This window comes from Ictalurus furcatus, unplaced genomic scaffold (genome assembly GCF_023375685.1).
Source record: "Ictalurus furcatus strain D&B unplaced genomic scaffold, Billie_1.0 scf3, whole genome shotgun sequence".
Lineage (NCBI taxonomy): Eukaryota > Metazoa > Chordata > Actinopteri > Siluriformes > Ictaluridae > Ictalurus > Ictalurus furcatus.
The window spans coordinates 986173-996363 of record NW_026521052.1 but is presented as its reverse complement, the minus strand read 5'-3'; the positions used below and the strand labels follow the sequence as shown (position 1 = coordinate 996363).

The window sequence follows — 10191 nt, the reverse complement described above, 5'->3', positions numbered from 1 at the left end:
TACTTTTTATTTTACATTTTGTTCTGATTCTTTCCCCCTGAATGTCTGGGCTAGAACTTTCTAGAACTGGGAGCTAATGCTAAATTTAATGTTCTGTTAGAAAAGACAGCTTGATGTGTGGTTTCATTAATTCATTCAATTTAAATATCTTGTCTTTCTAAGAAAAACTGCTGATTAAGCAATGCACTATACCATATTCATGAGAAAGTAGAATGTTGTATTTGTTATTTGACGTTTGTGTAAATTCAATACGTCGTTTTCAGCTAGTGATTAAAGAATTGGTTCATGAGTCATCTTTGTCAGATATGCTGGTGGCGCTTTCTGATTTTAGTCATTTAACCATTCAAAAGAGTTATTTGTGTGTGGAACAGTGTTGCATTGCACCCGCGAATACCTGCAACCTGGAATGGAAAATAAGATTTATTTTGTTCCAACACTTTTGTTGTTGTTGCTGCTGTTGTTGTTGCTCCAAAACTGAAAAGTGTTACAATGGAAGCAGAAGTAAGTGTAGCTTCTTAAATTGTGTAGTGTAACGCAGTGTTTTTCAATCTTTTTTGAGCCATGGCACATTTTTTACATTGGAAAAATCTTGCGGCACACCACCAACCAAAAATGTTACAGAATGACACTCTGTAGCCTAATACAGTATATATAATTACAATATAGTTTCTCAATTTATTTATACTCACTCAGTGTGAAACCTGGGCCTGTTTAGATGAACACAAAGCCGATATCCTGGCAGGAATTGAAGAAAGGCATACACGAAGCTCTTCTTCAACAGCTTTCAGTCTCTCTCTGTTTTTAGTTTTTATAGCAGTTAGGCTTGAAAAGCTCAGCTCACACACATGTTGTGGAAAATGGGAGCAATGTCAAAACTTTGTTGGCCGGAATGGGGAATTCCTTGGCAGCAGTCAACCAAAAACTGTCCAAAGGAAGGTCAGCAAATCTTAGCTTTAAACCACGATCTTGTTTCAGTTCAGTTAGTTCCTCCTGCTCCTGTAAAGTCATGTCCTTTCCAACAGCAGTCAAGGCATTCAGTGGAGGCTGAAGAGAAATAAAATGACAACTTCTCCTCAAGAGTTTTCAGATGTTTAACTATTACCTCGCACAGTGCAGCAGGGTGATCTTGCCGTTCCTCTGTGAGTGGGAACATCTCAAGGTTGGCACTTTGCACATGTTGTTGCCAGAGGTGCACCTTTAAATGGAATCCATTTATTTTATCCATGCTTGTAAGCAGGTTCTCATTTCGGCCTTGCATCCGTGTGTTTGGTTCATTCAGATGATGAAATATATCTGCCAGGTATGCCAGCTTTGCACACCACTCATCACTTTCAAACAGATTTGAGTAATCAGACCTCTCATTTGTCAGAAACACTTTAAGTTCCTCCCGCAGCTCATACACACGGGCCAGCAACTTGTCACGCTACAACCATCGGACCTCCGTATGGAGCAATAAGGCTTTATGCTCCACTCACATTTCCTCACACAAAGATGCAAATATGCCTTTTCAAAGGTCGTGTCTTTACAAAGTTCCCTATGCGCACAACATCATCCAACACAGGAACTAGTTCTGCTGGTAAAGTCTTTGCAACGAAGGCCTCACGGTGCAGAAAACAGTGTGTAACAATAAGATCTGGGTTTCTTTCCTTCACTCTGCTAACGAAGCCTTAGGTGTGCCCGACCATGGCTGCAGCTCCATCAGTGCAAACACTTGTGCAATTTTCCCACGTAAGTCCTCCCTGGTCAAGATATTCCGATTTGACCCAAAAAATTTCCTCTCTTGCTGTTTTTTCTGGCAGTGCCTTGCAAAATAGGAAGTTTTCTCTAATGGCATCTCCATCCACAAAACGCACATTGGCCAAGAGCTGAGAATATCCGTAGACTCATCAAGTTGCAACGCAAATTTCCTACTGATGCGTATCTTTTCCAAAACATGGCTTTCGATGTCTGTAGACATGTCATCAATACATCTGGCGATTGTGTTATCTGAGAGCGGGAGTTTAGATATGTCTTTAACCGCGTCAGGGCCGAGCATCTCGTTGACAGTGTCTTTGCGGGCAGGTAGTATTAACGTCTCTGCCACAGTGTGGGGCTTTTTTCATTTAGCTACAAGTTCAGCAACTAGCTTTGAGGGCTTTCTAATTTACCTTTGTGGTTTTTCTCATTAATGTTGCCTGTTTCGGTGTTTTCACGCAGGCAAACAAAATAGTCCATCGGCTTGTTTTGAAGCGACGGGTGTTTCGCTTGGAGATAGCGTTTAAGCTTGCTTGGCACCATGGCGCTATTGGACTGCTTCTCGCCACACACCAAGCATAATGGAGTCGGGGTCATCTCATTGCTGGTGAAAGTAAATCCTAACGAAAGATAGCTTTCGCTGTATTGCCTCGAGCTCACCGTCTTTGCTTTCTTTTTACCACCACTCATACTAGGCCCTTCACCTGGGTCACAATCTTGTCCAGGGCCCAGTTCGGAGTTTGCATTTTTCCTTTTTAAAAACTTCTCCATCACTGCCACCACGACCTGTCGCATGCGTCACTAATTCTCTTGTCTCTAAGAAGGTAGGAGGCAATTACCTGCTGCCACCCGGACGAATATTACATTGCTCTGCCAGTCACTATATTACAGCACAGACACGCAACAATGGCTTATTATTTGCAGATAATAATGAATAAATTTTAATAAAAAGAATTTTAAGACTAAGTGAAATTGGACAATTTCTCAAGGCACGCCTGACGATCTCTCACGACACACTAGTGTGCCACGGCACAGTGGTTGAAAAACACTGCTCTACGGTATGTAGACTGTATTACATGCGTGTTGAGCAGAGAGGAGATATTATAATATTATACAGTATCTGGAAATATAGTGTGTGACTGCTGCTGAAATAAGGAAGAGACTTAGGATTCTCCTTTTCAAATCTGAAACCAAATTGCTGAAGCAGCACAATACTTACCTGAACAGCTTACTCTACGAAGTCTTTAGTGATTTAAACTAAGCAGTGGTGGTTCAGTGGTAGAATTCTCGCCTGCCACGCGGGAGGCCCGGGTTCAATTCCCGGCCAATGCAGAAGTGAGTTTTGAAAGTTAAGCCTTCACCAAAAGAACATTACAAGCCTTATCATTTCTGCCCAAACTAGACCAACTCCATGCTGCTGAAATATACAAGAGACTTAGGATGCTCCTTTTCTATTTTGAAACCAAACTGTTTAATCAGAACAATACTTAATGAAAAGCACACTCTGCATTGTCCTTAATCCTTTAAGATAAGCATTGGTGGTTCAGTGGTCAAATTCTGACCTACCATGCGTGAGGCCGGGGTTCAATTCCTGGCCACTCACGACTGACTTTTGAATATTGAGCCTTCACCCAAAGAACTCTGCAAGCCTTATCACTTCTGTCCAAAAAAAGGGTAGCAGACACAGTCCATGTTACTCAAATATACAAGAGCCTTAGGATGCTCCTTGTCAATTTTGAAACCAAATTGCTGAGTCAGCACAATACTTACCTGGAAAGCGCCCTCTGTGTGTGTCCGGGTTAGATTCCAGGCCAATGCACAACTGAGTTTTGGAGACGTTTGTGTTGCTTGAGCCTTCACCCAAAGCACTTAACAAGCCTTATCAATTCTGCCCAAAACTAGGGTAATGGACAAACTCCATGCTGCTGAAATATGGAAGAGATTCTCCTTTAGAATTTTAAACCAAATTGCTGAAGCAGCACAGTACTCAGCTTTAAATCGCACTCTGCGAAGTCCATGGATTTTTAAGATAAGCATTGGTGGTTCAGTGGTAGAATTCTCACCTGCCACGCGGGGGCCAGTCACACGTAGGTGTAGAGCGCTGACTAGCCAATAGAAAGCGAGGATAATCCAGGAGGAGGGTCGGACGAACCTAACGTAAAAACATCCGTTCAAATATTTATATTATATTATCTGTTACATATTGTATCTATGTAATTTTTTAAAAGCGGCATTGTCAACATTTACTATTCCGATACTCTTTCAGTGTGTAAAATTAACTGTTAAAGAAGAATGTGAAATTAACAGTTTGTCAAAATTAAAATAACTATCTAAATAATATATGCAGGGTGTGTTATAGTAAGTTATTGAAAATGTATTCCAAATAAGGACTAAGATTTTAAAACATTTACAAATACAAGCTAGATAAAAAATATTTACAAATACACAGGACAATTTTGTTTTGTTTTTTTAAATACAATGTTGTCTATACACAATTCCACAATGGTAGAGAGAGAGAGAGAGAGAGAGAGAGAGAGAGAGAGCACAGAAAACGTAGAATGAGATTCATGGACAACAGTATTACACAGGATTTGTAACTGTTTACCAAAATCCAACCTTGTGCTTGGCTTGCAATCAGACATGCCATGCACAGACCTTAAATACTGTGTTTCACAACAAAGTTATTTTCTCTTTTCAACAATCCACCTCTGCCTCTCAGCCTCATAGAATGAGGACTGCTGAAACTCTGCCCATGTCGTCTCTGCATTCATTCCCTGTGCCTGATACAGGGAGAGCACTTTAGAAGGACAGTAAATGTATTTGCCTGCCACTCCAGGGAAACCAGTGTGGATATGAGGGCTATTGGGTCCTTGTTTTAGTGGCTGGTGGCAGAACCTGCACAGATGACCAGAAGGCCCTCTGCAGAGTATGCCTCAAAGACTTTCCTGGAGCAGTAGAAGTATTTAACATCACCAGCCTGCTAAAAGAAATGTACAGAGGAGCCATCACCCATGTAACGAGAATTTGGCTGACCACAAGCTAAACAGGATCTAATTTGTTTTTTTGGTGTCTTCTCAACTGCTGCCTGTGTCAGAGGTACATCTTCAGGAACACCACTAGCAGGTGGATTGAACGGAGCGGGAGGCTGTATTGTTCCTGACCACATCTTCTCTTTGAGGTGTTGACTTCTCTTGCAAAGAAGGATTGTCTTTAATGCTTCTTGCCTCTTCAGATGAGCCCCGAAGTAAATCACCTGATGGGCCTCTCCTGAAGGACGCGTTGATTCTCCCAGGGATTTTTTTTTTCTTCATGCTGATGGCCTGAATAGTACCCATAGATATGAACAATTAACATAAATAAATATATAAAAAGAATTTACTTAGTTATGCATTATGTTTTGTAAAGTAAAATTATGGTCACTGATTCTTTAAAATAACTTGACAGGTTTCATATTAGACCAAAAGATCAATGACCCAAAATTTAATTATACAACTATTGAAAAGATACACATCTACTCTAATATATTCTAACTTAATCTAACATAACTGTGTGATCTGCTCACTTGTTACCAAAAGACTTTATTTTAAGTGTGTGTTTGACTACTGAACAAACAACAGACACTGAACAGTAGACAATAGAAATTTTACTCGGCATACAAACGTATAATGATATTCCTGAATTGACACTACATATATAGTTTAAACCATTCAAATGATATTCATAATATACAGATGTTTCTTTTGAGTAAATAAGCAATTTTGTTATTTATAAGTCGCTTTGGTTAAAAGCGTCTGCTAAATGAATAAATGTAAATGTAAGTGTACAGTTCACTTTACCTGCCGCCTAAGAGCGCTTTTTTTTTCCTCAGGTAAAACGATGAATGTTAATCGCTGTCTGCGGAAAAAAGAAATAAACAAAAAGAGATGAAAGCCGAAAAAATAAAGCCAATAAAGTATTAACTGGTTTACGCGGTAGCGGAGGCAATTCAAAGTGTAGATCTTCAAAAAAAAAAAACACAAACAAAAAAAGAAAACACCAAGCTTCGGAACAGCGCCATGGAATCAACATGTGGCGAAAAATATATTGCATCCGTAGTGATAAGGACTACCACTGAGAATTAACTGGAGAAGTTAAGCATAACTACTTTCCGTTCCGGGAAAGTTAAGCAGAACTACTTTCAGCTAACCACCCTGGCAGCAGTGGGATTTGAACCCACATCCCCGAAGAGACTGGAGTCTAAATGCAGCGCCTTGGACCACTCAGCCACACTACCCCAGGCTAACGTGGTGGTAAACCCGTTCGTGGTAAGAAGGTGACCGGGTCATTCCGCCGGACAACAAGAAATCTGGCATGGGCGCGACAAATGGGCTGTTGTGAGACTCAAGTGCCTTTCGCTTAACCAGCTCTGCCGGAGACATCTAACCATTTCCAGCTGAAGACAGAGCTAAGGCGTGGTCTTTTGGACGCGATTCGTCTAGGCTTAAGACCCCATGGTCCACGGTCACATCGGTAGTGTTTGCGGAAGAGCTCTTCTGCTATGACCTTACATCCCACTTACAGTGGTGCTTGAAGGTTTGTGAACCCTTTAGAACTTTCTATACATCTTCATTACCAGGACCTAAAACATCATAAGATTTTCACACAAGTATTAAAAGTAGATAAAGAGAACCTAATTAAAGAAACCAGACAAAAATATTACACATGGTCATTTATTTATTGATGAAAATGATCCAATATTGCATACCTGTGAGTGGCAAAAGTATGTGAACCTTTGCTTTCAGTATCTGGTGTGACCTCGGAGTGCAGCAACAACTGCAAACAAACGTTTCCAGTAACTGTTGATCAGTCCTGCACGTCAGCTTGGAGGAATTTTAGCCCATCCCTCATTATAGTACAGTTTCATCTCTAGGATGTGGGTGGGTTTCCTCACATGAGCTGCTTGCTTCAGGTCCTTCCACAGCATTTCTATTGGATTAAGGTGAGGACCTTGACTTGGCCATTCCAAAACATTGACTTTATTCTTCTTTAACCATTCTTTGGTAGAACGGCTTGTGTGCTTAGGGTTGCTGTCTTGCTGCACGGCCCACTTTCTCTTGAGATCCAGTTTACGGACAGATGTCCTGACATTTTCTTTTAGAATTTGCTGGTATTATTCAGAATTCATTGTTCCATCAATGATGGCAAGCCGTCCTGGCCCAGATGCAGCGAAACAGGCCCAAACTGTAATGCTACCACCACCATTTTTCAGAAATGGGATACGGGTCTTATGCTGGAATGCAGTGTTTTCCTAACCCCAAACATAACCCTTCTCATTTAAACCAAAAAGTTCTAGTTTGGTCTCACCTGTCCACAAAACGTTTTTCCGAGTAGCCTTGTGTCTTGTCCATGTGATCTTTAGCAAACTGCATGCAGGAAGCAATGTTCTTTATGGAAAGCAGTGGCTTTCTCCTTGCAATCCTGCCATGCACACCATTGTTGTTCAGTGTACTCATTATGGTGGACTCATGAACATTAACATTTGCTGATGCGAGAGAGGCCTTTAGTTGCTTAGAAGTTACCCTGGGATCCGTTGTGACCTCATGGACAATTACATGTCTTGCTCTTGGAGTGATCTTTGTTGGTTGACCACGCCTGGGGAGGGTAACCATGCTCGTGAATTTCCTTCATTTGTACACAATCTGTCTGACTGTGGATTGGTGGAGTCCAAACACTTTAGAGATGGTTTTTTTTTTTTTTGAACTTTTCCAGCCTGATGAGCATCAACAACTCTTTTTCTGAGATCCTCACAAATTTCCTTTTTTCATACCATGATACACTTCCACAAACATGTGTTGTGAAGATCAGACTTTGATAGATCCCTCTTCTTCAAATTAGACAGGGTGATCACTCACACCTGATTGTCATCCCGTTGATTGAAAACACCTGACCCTAATTTCCCCTTCAGACTAACTGCTCATGCAGATGCCAACAATGTCTGCACCATGCACGCTTCCTTTACAGAATGCGCTTAAGCAAGGTCTTTACAAGAAAAATAGGATCCAAACCCACATGGGCTGTGCACAGTGGATTGGCAGTTCATCACCTTAACCTCTTGCTGACATAGCTCACGCATATGAAATTACATCCCGGTGTGTGGAGCAATAAAGAGGTTTCGGTGCAGGTTCTTTGCCCCTGTCGTCTGGACTGCGGAATGCGTTCTGCGTTGACGGACCTCCAGAGACGCCAGAGCCTTACAGCAGCTGTGGCCAAAAAGCATTGAAATACAGCTCACGGTTGCGAAACACGTAGCCACAGTGCTAGCTTTTCACATTTCTCCACCCTCTCTAGTGCTAGCTCAGGGACCTGTACAAAGCTTCCCGTCTGTAGGCGTGAGACAGACTGCAACAAAGCCAGATATTGCTGGAAAGAGGAAGCAAAGTAACAAGCTTGCGACAAGGATGGGATTCGAACCCACGCATGCAGAGCACAACGGCTTAGCAATCCACCGCCTTAACCTCTCGGCCACCTCATCCGAGGCCCCCTCCTTTTAACGAAAACTATGCAAATGAGGGTTTAATGTTCGCTGACTAGATGACTGCTTCTCAAATAGATTTTATTCAAGTCTTGAGGTATGAGCTGTGCCGTCATATAAACTGAAGGGTGACGATGCGGCGAGACGGCCCAAAGGTCTCACAGAACGGGACAATTCCATAGTTGAGCCGTCGCAATGCAATCCAATCCTTGGGCGGCTAGGTACCGACTACCTATGGACTGCCCATCTCAGCGAGTTAAATTTCTTTGGAAAATGTAACTTTTACCCATGACCTGAGAAGGATTACGAGGTATAGAAGATGGATGGATGGAAATGTAACTTTTATCCTTACCTGGATATACACAACAACTGTGGAAAAGGGGGGCATGAATTGGGACGTTCGTGAGGCAGCATGCTGTGGCCAAAAAGCGTTGAAATACAGCTCATGTTTTATAGATGATGATGAACAGTGCAGAAGAGCCGTGTATTGTCCTTATGTAAAAACTAGACAATGCACAGTAATAACGCCGATGAGCTGTGTCTGTGTACAGTAGCCCAAATCTGCCTTCTGTTCCAGGCGGCGTTGTGTCTTGTGCTGGATGGAGCTTGACTGCCCTCGTGTGTCCAGTTTAAATATTAGAACGTGGTATGGAGAGAAAAGGATATATATATATATATATATATATATATATATGTAAATGATGTAAAAGGCTTTCTATCAACATTAGAAAAAGGTTAGTTATTAATTTTGTATTTTTATGATAAATATAGTGCTATGAATATTACATAATGTTTGATTTTATAGAAGAGCCGTTAATTGTGGTTATGTCCGAACAATACAATGCACAGTAATGAGCTGTATCTGTAAAATAGCACAAACCTACCTTCTGCTTCAGGTGGCATTGTGTGTTGTGCTGGGTGGAGCTTGACTGCCCTCCTGTGCCCAACCTCGGGAACGGCAATTTCCCAGCAGCGGTATTCTGTCATAAGAGTACATTTGTAGTTAGGCCCGAGTGGGGTAAGAAATATTACATGGTTTATATTACTGTGTCCCCTTTTTAACCCGTTCATGATCATTATTGTATACATTACAAAGATAAAGGTAATGTTCTTCCCTATTTGTGGATATTCTCGAAGTGAAATAGATGAGGCCACCTAGGGAACACTAAGTTATCTAGGAGCAGTGATGAGAATGACATGTCTAATAACATTAGAAATACATTAATAATGTTATTATAATAGAAATCAAGGTGTGCACTTTAACATTATAAAATATACATACACAGCAAAATCCACAGAAACAAATCCACTCTATTGGAGTTTCATTTCAACACTTTTAAAGTGTCCGGAGGGGTCCACACTCCACACTGTCATTTTAACACTTTAATAGAGTTCACATCAACTCTTTGTATAGTTGAAATTGAACACTACTCAAGTGTTAGTTTCTTAACACCAGTGTGTAGTGTTAGAAATTAATTCTCATAGGAGTAATTCATTAAATCTCATAGTGTTAATTGCATACTATTAAATGAGTTGCCTCTAACACTATAAAGTGTTAATATGCTACTGCACAATTAAAATAACATTTAAATGATTACAAATCTAAAAGGCAAATAAAGAAAAAAACCAAGTTGGTTGCTTTATAATAGTTTTCTTTTTTCAAGGGCGTTAACATTACTGACCCCTCAGGTCAAGTCTTTCTAAATATAACAATCGGGCACTATGTACTCTCTTTGATTAATCTCATTAGAGCACTGCTGGTCAAATGGCCTAAAGTGTGTCAGTTCATTCACAGAGATGACAGAAAACTCATCCATTTGGTTATCTTCTATACAGTATGCATTGAAGTGGTCATCATAGTACATCGTTTTTACATTGCAGGAAATAATGAAAGCACTCTCTTCATATATTATTATATCACAGATCTTTTTGAACACAGGGAGATC

The 10191-nt window shown here is 40.8% G+C and overlaps 3 non-coding genes across 3 annotated transcripts; 1 reads left to right on the top strand and 2 right to left on the bottom strand.

Annotated features, from left to right (window-relative positions):
- The first annotated feature begins 2995 nt into the window (after positions 1-2995).
- On the top strand, positions 2996-3066 carry trnag-gcc (transfer RNA glycine (anticodon GCC)). Its single transcript has one exon. It is a non-coding gene; the product is annotated as a tRNA-Gly (tRNA).
- Positions 3067-5925: 2859 nt separating this feature from the next.
- Positions 5926-6007, bottom strand: trnal-uag (transfer RNA leucine (anticodon UAG)). The gene has a single exon. It is a non-coding gene; the product is annotated as a tRNA-Leu (tRNA).
- A 2156-nt stretch (positions 6008-8163) lies between these two features.
- trnas-gcu (transfer RNA serine (anticodon GCU)) lies at positions 8164-8245 on the bottom strand. The gene has a single exon. It is a non-coding gene; the product is annotated as a tRNA-Ser (tRNA).
- Positions 8246-10191: the final 1946 nt, after the last annotated feature.